The following is an 18,474-nucleotide window of genomic DNA, read 5'->3' as shown; positions in this document are numbered from 1 at the left end:
CAGTTCCTCTTAACCCCTGGTAAACTCTAATCTACTTTCTGTCTCTATAGATTTGCCTATTCTGAATATATCAATAAAAGGGATCGTATTATATGTGACCTTGGTTGTCTGTCTTCTTTTACTTAGCATAAAGTTTTCAAGGTTCATCCAAGTTGTCGCGTGTTTCAGTACCTCATTCATTTTTTATTAAAGCCATCCTAGTGGGTATGAAATGATATCTCATTCTGGTTTTAATTTGCATTTCCTTAATGACCAATTACGTTGAACATCTTTTCATGTGCTTGTTGGGCCATTTGTATATCTTCTTTGGAGAAATGTCTATTCAAGTCTTTTGCCCAATTTTAATTGGATTATGTTTCTTTTTATTATTGAGTTGTAAGAGTTCTTTATATATCCTGGGTACTAGACCCTAATCAGATATATGATTTGCAGTTATTTTCTCCTATTCTATGAGTTGTCATTTCACTTTATTAATAGTGTCCTTTCATGTACAAAAGCTTTTAATTTGGTGAAGTACAATTTGTCATTTTTTTCTTTTGTTTCTTGTGCTTTTAGTGTCATATCTAAGATGACTTGCCTAACTTAGTTACGAAGATTTACTCTCATATTTTTCTTAAGAATCTTATAGCTTTAGCTTTTACATTTAAGTATATGGCCCATGTTGAATTAATTTTTGTGTATGGTGTGAGAAAGAGATTCAACTTCATTCCGTTGTATGTGGCTACCCAGTTGTCCCAGCACCATTTGTTGAAGAGACTATTCATTGAATTGTCTTGGCACCCTTGTTGAAAACCAACCATCCTTGTGTCAGTGCTGCACAGCCTTGATTACTATAGCTTTACATTAAAATTTGAAATTGGGAAATCTGGGTTCTCCAACTGTGTTGGTCCTTCTCTAGATTGTTTGGCTATTCCAGGTGCCTTGAGTTTCCATATGATTTTAAGATTGGCCTGTCAATATCTGCAAAATCTCAGCTGGAATTTTGATACAAATCACATGTAATCTATAGATCTATTTGGGAAGTATTGCCATCTTAGCAATATTAAGCTTTCTATAAACTTGGGGTGTCTTTCTATTTATTTAGGTCTTCTCTAACTTTTCCCAGCAACGTTTTGTAGTTTTCAGAGTATAAGTTTCACATTTCTTTGTTAAATTTATTCCTAAGTATTTTATTCTTTTTGATGCCCTTATAAATACAATTTTTTTCTAATTTCATTTTTGGATTTTTCATTGCTAGTGCATGGAAATACAATTGTTTTTTGTATATTGATCTTGTGTTCTGCAACTTTGATGAACATGCTTAAATAGCTTTTTAGTGGATTCATTTGACTTTCTTTGTACAAGATCATGTCATCTGCAAAGATATATAGTTTTATTTCTTCCTTTCAAAGCTAGATTATTTTGTTTCATTTCCTTGTCTAATTGCCCTGGCCCTACCTTCTGTTTAAAGCTGAGTAGAAGTGGTAAAAGTAGACACCCTTGGCTTGCTCTTGATCTTAGGGGAAATTTCATTGATTTATGCTCTCATATTTATTATATTCTCCTTTGTGCCTGGTTTAGGTTCCATTTGCTCTTCCTTCTAGTTTAAGTTGGAAGCGTAGATTAATTATTTTAGCTATTCTTGCTTTCTAATATATGCATTTAATGCTACAAATTTCCCTCTAAGCACTGCTTAGCTGCATCCCACAAATTTTGATATTTGTATTTTTACTTAGTTCAAAATATTTTAAAATTTCCCTTGCGGTTTCTCTTTGACCCCTCTGTTATTTAGAAGCTTTCTTTTTTTAAAAAAATAATTTATTTATTTATTTATTTATTTTTGGCTGTGCTGGGTCTTGCTGCACGCGGGCTTTCTCTAGTTGCGGTGAGCGGGAGCTACTCTTCATTGCGGTGTGCGGGTTTCTCATTGTGGTGGCTTCTCTTGTTGCGGAGCATGGGCTCTAGGTGTGCGGGCTTCAGTAGTTGTGGTACAGGAGCTCAGTAGTTGTGGCTCACAGGCTTAGTAGCTCCACAGCATGTGGGATCTTCCCGGACCAGGGCTTGAACCCATGTGCCCTGCATTGGCAGGCGGATTCTTAACCACTGCACCAAGAAGAAAGTCCTTAGAAGCTTTTTCTTTAATTTCCAAATAGTTGGGAATTTTCCAGATATCTTCCTAGTCCAGTTTTGTTTAATTTTATTGGGGTCTAAGAATGTCCTTTGTATGATTTCTAATTTTTTAAATGTGTCAAAGTTTTGTTATTGCCCAGAATATGGTGCACCCTAGAGAATAACTCATGTGCACTTGAGAAGAATGTGTAATCTGCTGTTGTCAGGTGAAATGTTCTAGAAATATCAATTACATCAAGTTGTTTGATTGTGCTGTTTGGGTCATGTTTATTCTTACTGATTTTCTATCTACTTGTTCTATGAATTCCCAAGAAAGGAATGTTGACATCTCCAACTATAATTATGGATTTGTCTATTTCTCCTTTCAGATACATCAGGCTTTTGCTTCATGTATCATAAGAATCTATTTTTGGGCGAATACACGTTTAAGATTTTTATGTCTTCTGGGAGAATTGGTTCCTTTGTCATTGTGCAGAACCCATCTTTATCCCTGATAATCTTTCTTGTTCTGAAATTTACTTTGACTGAAATTATTATAGCTATTCTAGTTTTTTTAGTTTAGTGTTTACATGGTATATCTTTCTCCATTCTTTTACTTTCAACCTAAGTCTTTATATTTAAAATGGGCTTATTATGAACAGTATATAATCTATATGTTTTCAGTGTATCTATATGACTGTATGTACCATCAATATGTCTATAGCTTTCTGTGTATATAAATCAATACAATTGATTTATTTTCTTGACATTTTCCCTAATGAAGTCAAGGTGTTTTTCTTCTTGAAATATATGTAATCATTGGACTGTAACAGAGCATTTTTATAAACAGTTTCCTTGGATTTTCTCAGAGTCACAATATTTATTTTCTAAAGACTTCAGGTGCACTTAATATTGAACATCATGGGTTGGCACTTGATTATGTTGCTAAGGGGACCAAGGAGTCTAGGAGGATAGAACTACTAAACAGAGGCATCCTGAATTTCAGGAAACTATTCTTAAATCCAGGAAGGGTTACTTCAGCATGTGTAGGGAGTATGCCCTAACATAGTAATGATTTGGACTGAATAAAAGCATAGAATAAAAGTTTAGATAAGATCAAGTTCAACACTTTTTCAATTCACAGATGAGGAGTCTGAGAACAAGAGCTACGTAGCTAAGTTTCCAGACCTCGGATCCTTTTTTCCTTGTGATTTTGGAAGAATAGAGTGAGTTACATTATTATATTGTTTCTGTGATTGTTTTATCAGTAAGATCCATCCCAGCAGCTACTTAGATTGATGCTTGTGTGTGGCCATGAGCAGGAGAGAGAAATTACTTTCTGTATTAGGGGTTGAGGGGGTGGGGATGTGCTATAATAGATAAGATGTCCCAACCTTGAGATATGCTCTGTGTCTAATCTCTTTTTCAGCCACTTCTCAACATTCTTGCATTGTTTTTCATATCTTGCAACTTTTAAACTTGAATTAAATTTTCCAGTTTGTATTTGCCAATTCCTATTTAGATTGCTTTTTTTGAAACTAGTCTTCCTTTTGTTTCTGGGTCCTTTATCTTCCAGCTAGGAAATTTTACTGGTATAAGTGACTACTACTTGGCAATACACAACTAACATTTCAGACTTACCTTCTCTGGGCAAATTTATAAACAAGGGCCTGAGAATTTCAGAGTCAGTTTGATTTGGCTACAAAAAATCCAAAATTTAAAAAAAGGATCAGAATTGTGCAAAGCTCAAGTGTCTCCCTAAATATATTTTACAGTTCAAAACAAGAGGTCTTCCTTAGATATTTTAAATTTCTTATTCTAATCATTCATGATACCAGCAAATAAAAAGGGTCTTTAATTTAAAGAAAACAAATACCAAATATTTGCAGCATTTTTCTTTTCAAATGTTTGAATTGTTGGTTTTATTTCAGGGTGGTTCTTAATTTATCCAAGCATACTTCTCAGCCTGTGTTGTTACAGGGGCTCCTCACAGTATAAGTAGAATGACAGTGTTAGTACGTCTTTCCATTATTGCAGAAACTCTGTTTTTTGAAAGTGCCTTTAGTAGGATTCTGGGAATTCAGTGTAGGTTAACAATGGGGCTTCCACCATTTAGAATTCTTTTCTCTTAATGAAAGGAGTCTGAACCCTTGAACTCTGTCAGGGACTTAGGCATGTTCCCTGGGCCTGATTTTCATCCTCAGAAAATGGAGGTCAGACACATGTCAAGAATAAAGGAAAGGCAGATTAGAGTACTTAAAGACTTTGTACATGTCCAGATGACGTTAATGTATTGACCGTAGTGTCTGGAACCTGCTAGGCACTTGGTGAGTGAGTGAATGAACAAATGAATGAATGAGTAAATAATGAGTAGAAATGACAGTGAATACTCAGGAAAGCAACTAATCATACACATGGTAGAATGTCTTACTTTCCATGTGTTAGCCTGGGCTAAATGGAAATTATAAAAAAATGTAGCATTTCCCAGAGGTGCTCCTTTTCCAAGGGATGAGGGCAGTATAATTTGGTAATGTATCTTCATAAGGAAATGGTTATTGGAAATGCTAATTTAGGATGATAAGGGTTTCATCATTTCTTATAGAAATTGGCTTTGATTATGACCACCTTACTTCATGATAGTACTTGTGCACCTCATAGCTGATTTGTTCCCTCATTGATACAGTTTGATAAACGTGTGAAAGAACATAAGCGGGGTACTTATGTCTGCGTTCTATCCCTGTAATTACAACGGTACTTGGTTATGAGCACAGGTATGCAAGACATAAAAGTTTCTTCATTGTCTCTTACTCAACTTCTAGCTCTGAGCATCTTTTCTATTAGTTTGGCAGAAAGGAGAGAAAAAAACCTCTAAATCTTTGTTGGAATCCACCACACACACACACACACACACACACACACACACACACACACACACACACAACTAGTTCCTGGAATTGTTCCAAGTTTCTGGGAATTTACAGAGCACTTGGGCGGCGGGGGGGTGCAATGTATATTATTCCAGTCATTGTACCCACAGGATACTGCTGAGATGTCTCTCATCCTTGTTTGTATGGCTTCATCAGGTCCAGATAGCATCCTGGCTCAAGCTTGGGGCACAGGAATTTTTTGGTAAAGTTGCTTAAAGTCCCATTTTGCCAGATGTGCACCCTGCTCCCTTTCCTCTTTGGGGTCTTCCTCTGTGGGGTTTTGCTACTAGCCTGGTGACCTTCATGGGATGTACTTTTCTCCCTCATCCCAGCCTCCTCTGCACTATCTATCCTTCACTCCTCCTGCCACTCCCCCACACCCAGGAAGAACTTCTGTCTAGCAGAGGGGAGATCCTTTCTTCCAAGGCACTTAGTCTGTGGCTTTTAGTGAAATACGTGTGAGAAAGACTTACAAGGACTTTAATGTTTTGCTCTGCCACTTATCACCCTTTGGCCAACTCCCTGCTTGAAAGAGACCACGGGAAAGAGAAGCTGACAAGGAAGGAAAAGAAAACCCAAGCAAAAAAACTTTTAAATATCTCAAAGTAACAACACAATCACACTGAGGTGCGATGGGGAGCTAATGTTACTATTTTCTATGTTCCAAGACTTCTGCTTGATTCCTTCAGACGTATTACCTCATTTCATCATTACGACAAGGCTGCGAGTGGATGTGCTAATTCCATTTTTACAATCAGGAAACTGAGAGTTAGAGAGATTAAATATCCTGTTCAATATTAAATTTGAAGTCAGGGAGTTAAAATTCTAAATTCTATACTTTCCTCTATTTACTTTGTTCCACTTCACAACCCTACACGTGTAATGGTCAGTGAAAGAAAACAAACAAATGAGAAATAGGGGAAGATAGCTATTTAGAATTATATTAGACCAGCTAAAAGCTATATGGGGACACATGGACTGAGAATTAGGGTCTGAAACTTATGTTCCAGTTAACATGGACCTCACTCCTCACAGAACAAATAGTACAAAGTTGCTCAGCCCAAATATCCCTCAACTGGGGAACTGAAAAACAGACTGTGGTGCATTACCATGGAATATTATGCAGTCATAAAAAGGAACGAACTACTGATACACTCAATGACATGGATGGATCTCAAATGCCCAATGATAAGTGAAGAAAGACAAATGCAAAAAACTGCAGAGTGTGTGATTCCCTGTGTATGACCCTCCGGAAAAGGCAAAATTATAAGGATTTTTTCATATTTTGATTGAGGTGGTGGTTACGTGACTGTATACATTTGCCAAAAATTGCAGAAATGTACAGTAAAGGGGTGAATAATACTATATGTAAATTATATTTTAATTTTTTAAATAGGAGAAAAATACTAAGTTGTTTAAGTATTTTACTAACCTCATTAGAAATGTCCTGTCTTATGATTTTTAGGTAAAATTTGAAAAACAGAATGGATTCAGTCTCTTAATAACCAACTTCCTCTTAATATTTTATATAACCTACAGGAGACTTAGGGTACCCCAAAGACCATCTTTCCTTAACTAAATAACCGTAGTGAAATTTAGATGCTTCTTACAACCAATGATAAGAGAAAATTGCCAGGTGCCTGCAGATCAGTAAGTTTTGATGTAGTTGATATTATTTGCAAATGTATAAAATGTACAAAATTAGTCATTGAGTAATTAACAATTAAACTTAAATTTATTGATTATTGCTTCAAACGCTCATAAAATGAGTACACTTGGCTGCCTGTTATTTTTACACAAAAGATTGGCAACTACCAGGCAATCCAGTTTAAGGCAGAAGAAATTGCTAAATCCCGCATAAACAAGATGTTTCAAAGCTGGGAGAGTTTGGGGGTCATCATTTGATGTTTTTTGGGGAATCATTACTCAAGTCCTAAATATCTACCTTTGATAAGACAATATAAGCCTTTGACTCTCCCTTCCTGCCAAGGAGAAGTCTCTTGACCCCCTTGGTTTCTAGTCTTTGTGGTGGCAATTGGGTCATGGGTGAGAGGAAGACAGCCAGCTTGGCTAATTCACACTGGGAAAAGCAGAGGGTTTCTTAAGGAAAAGAGAAAGAGACCCAGAAAGCAGGAGGGGAGAGAAGAAAGAGGAGGACAGCCAAAACATAGATGGAGAAAGAATATTTGAATATATTTTTCTATGTGATATGAATAAAATCCTCTTCTGGCATTGTTAAAAGATTGCGCTAAAGGTTTAAATTGCTTTTCCATTATTTCTGGACATGACGATTGCTTTTCCTCCTGAAGGTGACACCATGCCAGGATGGGCTGTGAAGAGGCTCGACTCTTATGAGTAACATATCTGTCAAAACTTCAGGCTGACTTTCAAGAAAAGCTGTTTAACTTCCAGTGATGTGTAATTTAATGAAGGAAAAATATAAAGCTATTAGTTTAACCAAATAGGAAATTCAGAAGAAAGTCTACTATTTTCAATATCTCTCAGAATTATACTGTCAATCTTCAAGAGCTAAAGAAACCAAAATGATGAGCACTGGTGATGCAAAACAGCTTGTCACCATGGTGCCAGGCATGTCTGTCAGGGGCTGAGCATGAATCCAAAGACTCTTTAGGCTACATGTATGAAGAAATCTTTGACTCAAACTTTGGTCATTACACTGAAGCAGAAAGTTAGTCTATAATTATCTGGGTGTATAAATGCTTTCTCAGTTATTAAAAGTATATACTTACACAATTAATGTGTGGGCCTCCTTCCTCCTGAAAAGCTACTATTAAATCTATGATGCATCATACAATTTATGGTATCTTAGAATCGGGTTCTAGATACTCCAAAAATAATTTTCTTGTTACCATAATTTTCTTCCAAGAGACTCACAGGAGATATTTGACTAGTGTATTTCTTTGGTGCACCCCTCTTTTCTAATATTGTTCTCATGACCTCCAAACATCCTGAACTATTCTGATTTCGTATGCTCTAAAAGTTTGACTAGCACTTTGTATAAGAATATATCATGTGATGCAATACACACACACACACACACAGTTTCTTTCTGCCTGGGTTTTACATGCTTTACTGGATGTCGGGGGGCGGGGGGTGGGGCGGGGAGGAGGCAGTGGAGAGGCAGTAAAGGAGCTGATAGTGGAGAAGGAGATGTAGAAGGAAGAGAAAGGGCAAAAACTGTTGGCAGGTGTGCCCTGCTTTTTCCAGAGCATGGCCCTGGACACCTGCCCTCAAGCACGACGTGTGTTAAGAGACAGGAGGGTTGACAATGAAGTGACAGTGCTGGTTGGTGGAGTGGCTCTTTTTGTCCATCCCACAGGGTTTGGCAGGCCTTGCTGCCTGCAGTTTGGGGTCCTGTTTTCTCCCCCACCTGTGTGGTTTGTGAGGGATCCACAAGGGATCACAAAGCAAGACTCCCTCTCCTCAATTTGGAGCTGTCTGTCCCCTGCCCCAGCATCTGCTGACATTTCAGCTAGGGGCATGCGAAGGCATGGGCTTATTTGAATCGCTCGGCAGCACCTGGGGAAATTTTCTTTTGTAGGAAGAATGTCTCCGCGCTGCCTGTATACTTGGTTTTTAGGTGTCTTTGACTTGCACCTTGCATTCTTGATGATCAGACTCATTTGTATTTGGAGGGAGGAGTAATGATTAAAAAGCTCTATAATTTCAAAAATCCATCACTTTTTCTGAATTCTAAATTGTAAGGCCAGTCTCTGTCTCCTTGACTATTAGCAGTTCGGCAGTGTTTAATTACTTGCTGGGTATACATGTTCTATGCAGGATAATCAGGACTAAAGCAAGAACTCAAAAACCCAGAAAACCTGACTTCCTAGATCAAGCAAGCACCATGTGTTCTACCTGATATCAGTGGGAGATCAACTAAACAGACCAAAGACTGACTGTGGCCTTGAATGGGAGGGTTCTAGCACTTGCTTATATTTTATTCAGCAAATGTCTGTGCCAGGCATTGTTCTGGGTGCTGGGTTTACAACTGGTCCAGAGCAACTGAGTCTTGGCTCGGATGCTGCCCAGGTTGTGGTAGGAATGATACACGGCTGCAGTCAGTGGCGTGCTTTATTCAGAGCATGTTTCATACTGAACTTCTCTGAGCTCATTTCTCCAGGAATGTCATTTATTACCTTCTGTCAGTTGCTCATTATTTCCCTTTACAAATGAATTGACTAAGTGACATGCATTACAGATACATAATATTTCTAAACCTCCTGAACTTTAGTTCTGGTAAACATAAGCATTCACCTTGAATAGAGAAAGTCACAATAGCAAGCTGAAGTTGTTATAGCAACAATGAGAACACTTCAATATTCAGGAACCATCATTTTTTTCAAGAGTAAATGATACAATTGATGCTTGATACTGTATTGTTTACAGACTTCCTCCTGACTCATAGCTCTTCACATGTCAGCCCCAAACAGATGGAAGGGTAATTCAAGAGACTTAAACAATCATTCAAATATTGTTATATGGAATTGCTTTAAAAAATCTTGACAGGCTTTTACCTGTGATAGATTTATACCTCTTTTATTATTGTAGCAGAATATCAAAAATTGCATCTAAGAAAATGAAACTTTTTTCCTTTCTTCGGAGGACAGCTAAAACATGCTCGTTTAGGTGAGTATTTTTGTGCATGCCCAAAGAAGACCCCGGAACAACAGAAGAGCTTAGTCCACATGGGCTATGGAGCCAAATGGGCTGGATTTGGGTCCTGGCTCTGCTGCTGAATAACCTTGGGCAAGTATTTCCCCTCACACTGCCTCAGTTTTCCCATCTGGAATATGGAGGTGGTAAAGTACCTCCTTCATAGGGTTCTTGTGAGGATTAAAGGAGTTAATGTACATTACACAAAAGGATTTGCCCAGAGAAAGCATTTTAAAAAGTTTGCTTTTCTTATATCTGGTTCAGATATTTGCATTTGGGTCACGTTTGATTCTGGCAAGATGAGAAAGTTAGTTGCCCACTATTTTCTTAAAATTCTCTATGGAACAAAGAAACTGAATATTTGAGAGTATCTATTTTATCTGATAGATTATCTTCCCAGAGTAAGGTTCAAAAAGTTATTTATAGTGCCTCAGTGCCCTCTTGGTTTTTGCCTATGGGGGTGAAATGATGGGTGGCAGCATGGAATTGTGGGAGGAACTAGGCCTTTGGAGTCAGGCAAACCTGATTCCAGTCTAAGCTCTGCCACAGACAGTGACTTAACCTCTTTTATCACCTGCAAATGGAGGCAATGCTACTTACCTCTTAGGGTTGTTGTGAGATTAAGTGGGGTGTGTGTACTTAGCATAGCCTAACGATCAACAAATGTTGGTTCCTGTCTGGATGAACAGTCCTAAACCATTCCTTGAGCAGAAATGGCCAACTTCTGACTCAGGTAGGCTTGTCCTCCCCACATTCTACTTTGTCCCCCTACAAGACTCTCCAACCACCATAAACACAACCAATTCAAGCAGAGTTAGACATTTAATAGGTTGATCTACAACCTACAAAGTCAATTGGTATGAAAAGCTCTCTTCAAGTCAGGATGATGAGATTAGCTTGGCCAATCAGCACCTGTTTCAGGAAAACATTTGAAAGGAGATTTACGGAGGGAAGAAGCAGGAGCTAAAAAGCTAAGGTTTGAGGTGGTCAGGCCCACAATTACGTTGATGTGATGAGGAAGCAGAATCTATGAGCTGGCACAGACAGTGAGACAGCAAGAGAGAATTAAGGGAAAAGAGGGTGAGCTGGTTGGCCGGCAGCATGAGAACCAGGACAAACAAAGCCCAAAGAGCCAAGTCATCCAGATGGCAAAACCTCCACCAATTCCTGCTGCTGAGGCAGTTGCTAGAGTCACCCTACATATGGACTCCCCGACTGGTTAATCTCCCTGAGGCTGACCCTCCACACATTCTGTTCTTCCATGAGACTAGGGGGTTCATCTTCCTATGAGTTTCCAAGAAAGTCTGGCCTGATGGCAGAGGCTCCTGTTTTATCCATTTCTATTTCCATTCATAGTATAAACTACTCCTATTTTACCTGGGGTCACTTAAGTAAGTCCCTATTCCTCTCTCCTCCAAAATTAATATTGTACCCCCCTCCCAAAAAAACGAATGTGTCTGATATCAAGGGAAGATAGCCTCTGAGTGCGGGGTCCCATGTTGCCTGTGGAATTGTCCTATTTACTTCTGGGTCCCAGCTTGGCTAGCTTTTTTGTATAGATCCGAGTAGCAATTGGCTTCCTAAACTTGAGTATTAGATGTCAGACACTTGTAGTGACTAGTGACTAATACACTGTTCTTACAACCATTAATTTGTGTGCCCTTAGACAGAGGGCAGTGTATAGAGAGGTTAAGACCATGGCTATGGGATCAGATTACTTGGGTTTAATTTCTGCCTCTACCACCTACCAACCTGGACAACACTCTTATCTCTCTGTGCCTCAGCTTCTTCGTTGTTATTATTATAAGCCATGCTTAAAGATTATTGCTGAATATTATGTCAATCTTCTATCAAAACACTAATTTGTTTCATTTGTCTGCTTAGTTATAGTTCTCTTATTAGACTCATCTCCTTGAGAGCAAATGAGAATACACTTTTATATTTCCATTATTCAACATATTGTAGGTGTTCAATAAATTAATATTTGAATATCTCCTTTTTTAAAACAACATTTTTGAAAAACTATCATCCTGCTAATTTTTGGTTCTCTAAATCTTATAGAGATTTTTAAAAATTAATTAATTTATTTGGCCGTGTTGGGTCTTCATTGCTGCGTGCAGGTTTTCTCTAGTTGTGGCGAGCGGGGGCTACTCTTCGTTATGGTCCACAGGCGTCTCATTGCGGTGGCTTCTCTTGTTGAGGAGCACGGGCTCTAGGCGTGCGGCCTTCAGTAGTTGTGGCACGCGGGCTTCAGTAGTTGTGGCACGTGGGCTTCAGTAGTTGTGGCTTGCAGGTTCCAGAGCGCAGGCTCAGTCGTTTTGGCACACGGGCTTAGTTGCTCCGCCACATGTGGGATCTTCCGGGACCAGGGCTTGAACCCAGGTCCCCTGCATTGGCAGGCGGATTCTTAACCACTGCGCCACCAGGGAAGTCCCTTATAGAGATTTTTATATCTTTAGCTCTTCTACCACATGCGGACATAAACCTGCGGTATGTATTGTTCTTTCTTTATTTTATTAATTGTTCTGTTATTTAATTGGCTTCAGTTCAACAACTTTCAGGCCCTTTATAGCCCACCTTTGTTTATTAGGCTTGTCCCTTTCTTCTAACATACTTTTTTTTTTTTTTTGCCCTATTTTTACTCTAAATTAATTGTTGTGCTTATCAACCTTTCTTTTTTTAAAATGAGGTATAATTGACTTACATATTATATTAGTTTTGGGTCTGCAACATAGTGATTCTATATTTTTATACATTACGAAATGATCACCACTATAAGCCTAGTTACCACCTGTCATCATCCAAAGTTATTACAATATTATTGACTATATTCCCTATTCTGTAAAAAATAAGTCCCATGACTTATTTTTATAACTAGAAGTTTGTACCTCTTAATCATCTTTACTTATTTCGCCCATCCTCCCCACCCTCCGCCCCTCTGACAACTACTAGTTTGTTCTCTCGTATCTATGAGTCTGTTTCTGTTTTGTTATGTTTGCTCATTTGTTTTGTTTTTTAGATTCCACATTGTGCTTATCATTTTTGAGTGTCTTTCTACCTGGATCTATCTGCTTCTCTAACTTAGCAAGGTCATTTTGTATTCCAATCCCATCCACTATGGAGTACAGTTTTTCTCTAGGTGACTATGTCAGCTAAATCAATGAGTTTCCTATTTTTTTCAAACAGGTCACTGATGAAAGTTAAATAAACAGTATCCACCTGATTTACAAATACAAGATGTATTCTCCAAAGCTATAAGACCATAAGTAGATATGTGAAGAGCCAAGTTTAATGAGAGTACAATTGTTTTGTAGAAAACATTTTTATGTAAACAAAACTTTTGACTGTGAGAACAAATGGTCCAATAAATCTCTAATTGCTCAGTGCCCTACAACCCAACATTTCCGTTTATTAAACCAAGAATTAGCTTCATGTAATTTTTTTAGTTGTTTTAAAGTCTCCCTGAGCCTGCCCACGTCTGAGTTTATCCAGTAGATATACATAGTGTCCTATATGTGGGTGTAAATAAAAGTTGAGCAAACCAGCAATGAAGAATATATCCTAAATTTAGTGCAACTTTGTTGAACAACTCTTACAGTCTGGATCAGAACAGCTTGCAAAGATTTTCAGCAATAATAGGGAGAGTCTCAATTTTAATTAAGTGGAACTCTGACTCCAAGGTATGTTACTCTAAAGAAAAAAGATGAACCAACAGATCAAAATCTTTTATTGTTTCATTTGATGAAAGTAATAAATCTAAATAATGGGTTTTCGGATAAAAGGAAATCATTCTTGTTTTTTATCTTGGAAAAATACATCCTTATTAAGAATCTAAGTTAGCTTCTTGGGTAAAGTTATATTCCAAAACATCTTGCCATGTTTAAAAGTGTGTTCAGCTTTCTTGGTGTTTACCCAATCAGTTCATGCCACTCTGCAGGTCACAGAAAGTGACCCGAGCTCTTTACCATGGGCACCTACAGGTTTCTGTCAAGTCCTCAGGAGAATGTCATTTCATTGCTCTTTCAACCAAACAGACCTACAGCAGTTTGTTTATATGATCACCCCCCTGGAACATTAGAAAGAATCGTGACAAAGGTGATGATTTACAGTCATAGTTACGACTTAGACTGAATTGTAGTGGATTCATTTGCTTCATTGAAAAAAGTCTTCTGCAGAGGTCTGAAGACTTCTGTAAGCAAAGACTAAAACGTTCTCCTGAGGCTTTCAGCCTGATTTTTTTGTTTTGCCCAACTGGGGCTTTTCCTTAGGTCATAAATTCCAGCTTTCTAATGTCAGATCCCTCCTTTGTTGAGCTTTAAGGCATTTCTGGAATTACTCAGCAAAGGGACTCTGACAATTCCCTGCCCTGTTCTTAGGTCATAGAGCTGATTTATGGCTGGAGGAGGTTCTCTAAACAGTAGATGAAATTGGTGAAATGTTATCCATTTATTAAAGTGGGTTCAGGAGTTTCTCCTGCTGACCAGTGGGAGTTGTCCTAAAAAAAAAAAAAAAAAAACTGCCCTGGGTGCATTGACTTATTGCTATTTTGTGAGTTTTATTACAGGAAAGTGAAAGTCACCCTTTATAGGAATTGTTTAAGGTAGAGTATACTGATGGTGTTTTGGCAAATTCTAAATCTGCTATTTCAGGTTGATAGTATATAAGCAGTTACAGGAATAACTGTCCCTATTAACATAAATGCACAAATTCAATATTTATTTAACCAACATTTATTGTGTCCTTTCTGTTCAGGTACTGCTCTGGGTACTGTGGACAAAGCAGCGAATAAGGCAGACAAACTCTTTGCCTTTTGTAACTAACTGGGGGAAAAGATCAAATAATAACAAATAAATATATAGCAAAATGGCAGTTAATGTTCAGGGCTCTGAAGAAAACACAGCACAGAGAATTAGGAGTCAGTCCTTTTAGGTATGTATACATTTTTCTACTGCTGCTTTAACAAATTACCATAAATTTAGTGGTTTAAAGTAACTGAAATTTATTATCTGATAGCTCTGTAGGTTAGAAGTTCTACATTCCTAAAATCAGGTCCTAAAACCAAGGCATCGGCAGGCCCTAGGGGTGAATCCTTTTCCTTAACTCCAGATGCTTCTCAACATTTCTTGGCTTGTAGTCCCCTTCCTCCATCTTCAAAGCCAGCAATATCACATCTCTCTTATCCGTCATTTGTTGTCACATCACTTTCTGACCACAGCCAGGAAAGGTTTTTCTGTTTTAAGAGCTGTGTGATTAGATTAGCCCACCCTGATAATCAGGGACAAGCTCTCCCTTTTAAGGTCAGTTAATTAGCAACCTTAATTCTATCTGCAACCTTAATCCCCTTTGCCACATAAGATAACACATTCCCATTTATTCAGATGCTCAAAGTATATCAGATTTCACCAGTGGGCACCTTTTCAAACCAGGACCAGTGTCCTTCTGACATGTCCCTACCATAATTTGAGCACTTTCTCACTTCTGGCACAGTAAGATGATCCAGGCTCATTTTTGTATGTTCCCAACCCTAGCCCAAGAATCAGCCATTTCTCCAAGAATTCCTGGTTTCCTTTAGTGAAAAATTGGTTAGGTAGTTGCTAGGTCTGCTCACTGATTTTGAGATCTGTATATGTTCTGGAGATAGAGTCTGAAGGTGTGAGTAAAAAAAAAAAGGGAACCAAGATGAGTCCGAATTTTTTATTTATTTTTTACCTGAGCTAACAGAAGGATGGAGTTACTACGAACAGAGATGGGGAAGGCTGAGGTGAAGTAGATTTGGAGGGAGGATCTGAATTCACTTTGGACACGTTAGGCTGAGATGCCCCATTAAACATTCTAGTGGAGCCGGCAAGTCGGCAGTTAGATATCTGGGTCTATAGTTCTGGAGAGAAGCCTGGACTGGGAATCATCAGAGTAGAGATGGTAATTAAATACACGAGAAAGGATAAGATCATCAAGGGAACAGGTGCTGACAGTGAAGGGGAGGGAGCGGAGCCTAGGTCTGAATTCTGGGACGTACCCACATAAGAGGTCAGAGAGAAGAGGAACAAGAAACGAAGGAGACTCAAAAGGAAGGACCACTGAGGTAGAATGGAAAGCAGAGAACTTGGTGTTCTAGAAGGCAAGTGCAAAAAATGTATCAAGGAGGAGAGAATGATCAACTGTGTCAAATGCTGCTGCTAAATGAAGTAAGGGGAAGACTGAGAATTGACCATTACTGGGGAGCAGGGGCAGTTAACCTGGTTGGAGTGGGTTTAAGTGAGAATAGGAAATGTGGAATTCAATGGAACAAGTGTAGACAAATTCTTTTAAGGGGCTTGCTGCAAAGAGGAGCAAAGGAATAGGGCAGTAACTACTGGAGAACTGCTGTCACAAGAAGGGTTTTTTTAATAAGGTGGAAGAAATACCAGCATGTTTGTACGCTCATGGAAGTGATAGATTGACTAGGGAGTGGGAAAATTGATAACTGGCAGCAGGTGGGGTGGGTAGAATCTGTTTCCTTGTCATTTCCAGCTTCTAGAGGCTACCTATGTCCCTTGGCTCCTGGCTGCCTTCTTCCATTTTCAAAACCAGTAATAGCAGGTGAGTCCTTTCCACACCTCTCTGACACCTCTTCCTGTCACCTTCTCTCTCTCTTTGCACCCAGGGAAGATTCCAAATTTAAGGATTCATATGATTAGCTTGGACCCACCCAGGTAATCCAGGAGTATCTCCCCATCCCAAGGCCATTAACCTTAATCACATCTGCAAAATCCTTTCTGTCATATAAAGTAACTTAGTCACAAGTTCTGGTGATGAGAACTCAGGGTCTCTCTAGGGTCATTATTCTGTCAACCACAATATCCCAGTGATACCAGAATACTTGAAATAGATGGTTTCTTAGTTGGTTTTGTTTATTCCTCTAACCTCCTTAGCTAACTCTTTAATTATTTAAACTGGAGTAACTTCTTTTGAGTTCTCCTGAATTCTAGATGGATGGGGCTTAATTCTGTGAGCACATGTACATGGGCCTCATGGATCTGGCATTTAACTGATGCTGATTAGCTCTACACTCACTCAACGATCATTGAAAGAGAAGTTGGATACAACTCCCAGATTCATCTTCCACTCTTCTCCTGCAAGTAATATTTTCCAGACTTACTTGCACCGGGCTTCTAGTTAACTTCCAGCAGTGGTGGCCTGATTAGAGATTAGATGGCAGGAGGAAGGGAGCAGCCTCTATTTCTATTTCTGCCTCATGGGCTGGTTTCCTGAAGTGACTGCATTTGTCTGTGGTCCCTGCTCCCGTGGGCAGCACCCTTCATGGTTCTAGCTTAAGCTGGAAGTCTGGCTTCTGGATTCTAGTACTCCAACCCCTCTCTAGGGATGCTTGTGGCTTCCTGCTGTTAACCTTTGGGTTGCCTCCATTCGTTAATTGGTTTCTTAGCTCTTCCATCAATGTATAATCCATTCATCAGATTAAATTTTCTCTATTTGAAATATCTAGTTTCTGTCTTCTTGACTCAACTTTCACTGGTAGAATGGAAAATAAAACTATGCTAGTTTTAATCTTGCATTCGTAAAAATAATCTTCTTACCAATCTGAAAGGGACTCTTGTGTTCTTAAAAAAGAAAAAGTTCGACAGAAAATCCATTCCGTTTGTTTAGAGGTATATAAACATATTTTAGCACCCTCATGGCATTTCTGTCATGAAGTATGTGGCTCGATGTTTACTCACTGAGAATGATGTCATAGGGTGAGCTTTACTGGTACACGAGAAAGGAATTTCAGGAAGCCACTCTGTGAACTGCTAGGGATTAGCTTTCCGAATGATGAGCCCGGTGGTGTTGGTGTAGCAGAGGACAGGACCATGTCCCACTGCCAGTGCCAATCAAGGACACTTAATCATGGCTTTAGGGCACAAAGAACGGGATAAAGAAAATTCCACATGTCTAAGAAGTGGTTTCCTCTGTTTCAAGGAGAGGGAAAACTAGGGCAAGAATGTAATCTGGGCTGCTGGATGGCTGGCTAATACTCACTGCTTCTTAAAAATATATATATATACACACACAGTGGAAAAGGGATGCAGGGAAGCCAGCTCTCCTCTGAATAGCAAGGCCATTAGCAAGAAGAAAGAGATTTAAAAATAATTTGCATACATGATTATTAGGACGGAAAAGGATGACTCCGACTGCAGTTCTTAACACAACTTTGTGACTTTCTGTGGTTGAGGTAATGTACATAAAGCAGAGACCCCACCGTCTGACTAATTAACTCGGCAGCAGGGAGGGAATGGATGAAAGGATAATTAATAGGTCAAAGACCCAATGCTGTGTTATGATTATTTGAATAATGTTATGATAATTTGAATAACGTACGAGAGTTTGTGAAAATTCGTTGCTGGCTAGGACTCCAGCTGACAAAACATTTGAATCATGCTATTTTATACCTCCTGGGTCGCTTTCCTTCCTTCCTGAAAGTACTGAGCATATGTTTGAATATTGAGGGGAGGGGAGAAGAGACAGCGGGGTATGACTGTGAAAAAAATACTGTTTTAAATGTCCGTGACAGAATGATACTGTTGTAAATGTCCACAGTAGAATTCCTCCAGTTCGATTCACATTGAAGTGACCTTAACTGGCAAGCACAGTTGCAGGCTGAGACAACAGATACGACAGCATTCAAGTTTGCAGGGACTGTTCAGTGAAATGAAAAACCCACTGCCTATTTCCCAGTTAAAAAAAAAAAAAAAGAATGAATTACTTAATTAGATTAGATCTGTGGTTGACAGATTTGCATCTTTAC

The sequence above is a fragment of the Eschrichtius robustus genome, chromosome 5 (genome assembly GCF_028021215.1).
Source record: "Eschrichtius robustus isolate mEscRob2 chromosome 5, mEscRob2.pri, whole genome shotgun sequence".
NCBI classification, from domain to species: domain Eukaryota; kingdom Metazoa; phylum Chordata; class Mammalia; order Artiodactyla; family Eschrichtiidae; genus Eschrichtius; species Eschrichtius robustus.
This window is presented reverse-complemented; position numbering follows the sequence as displayed.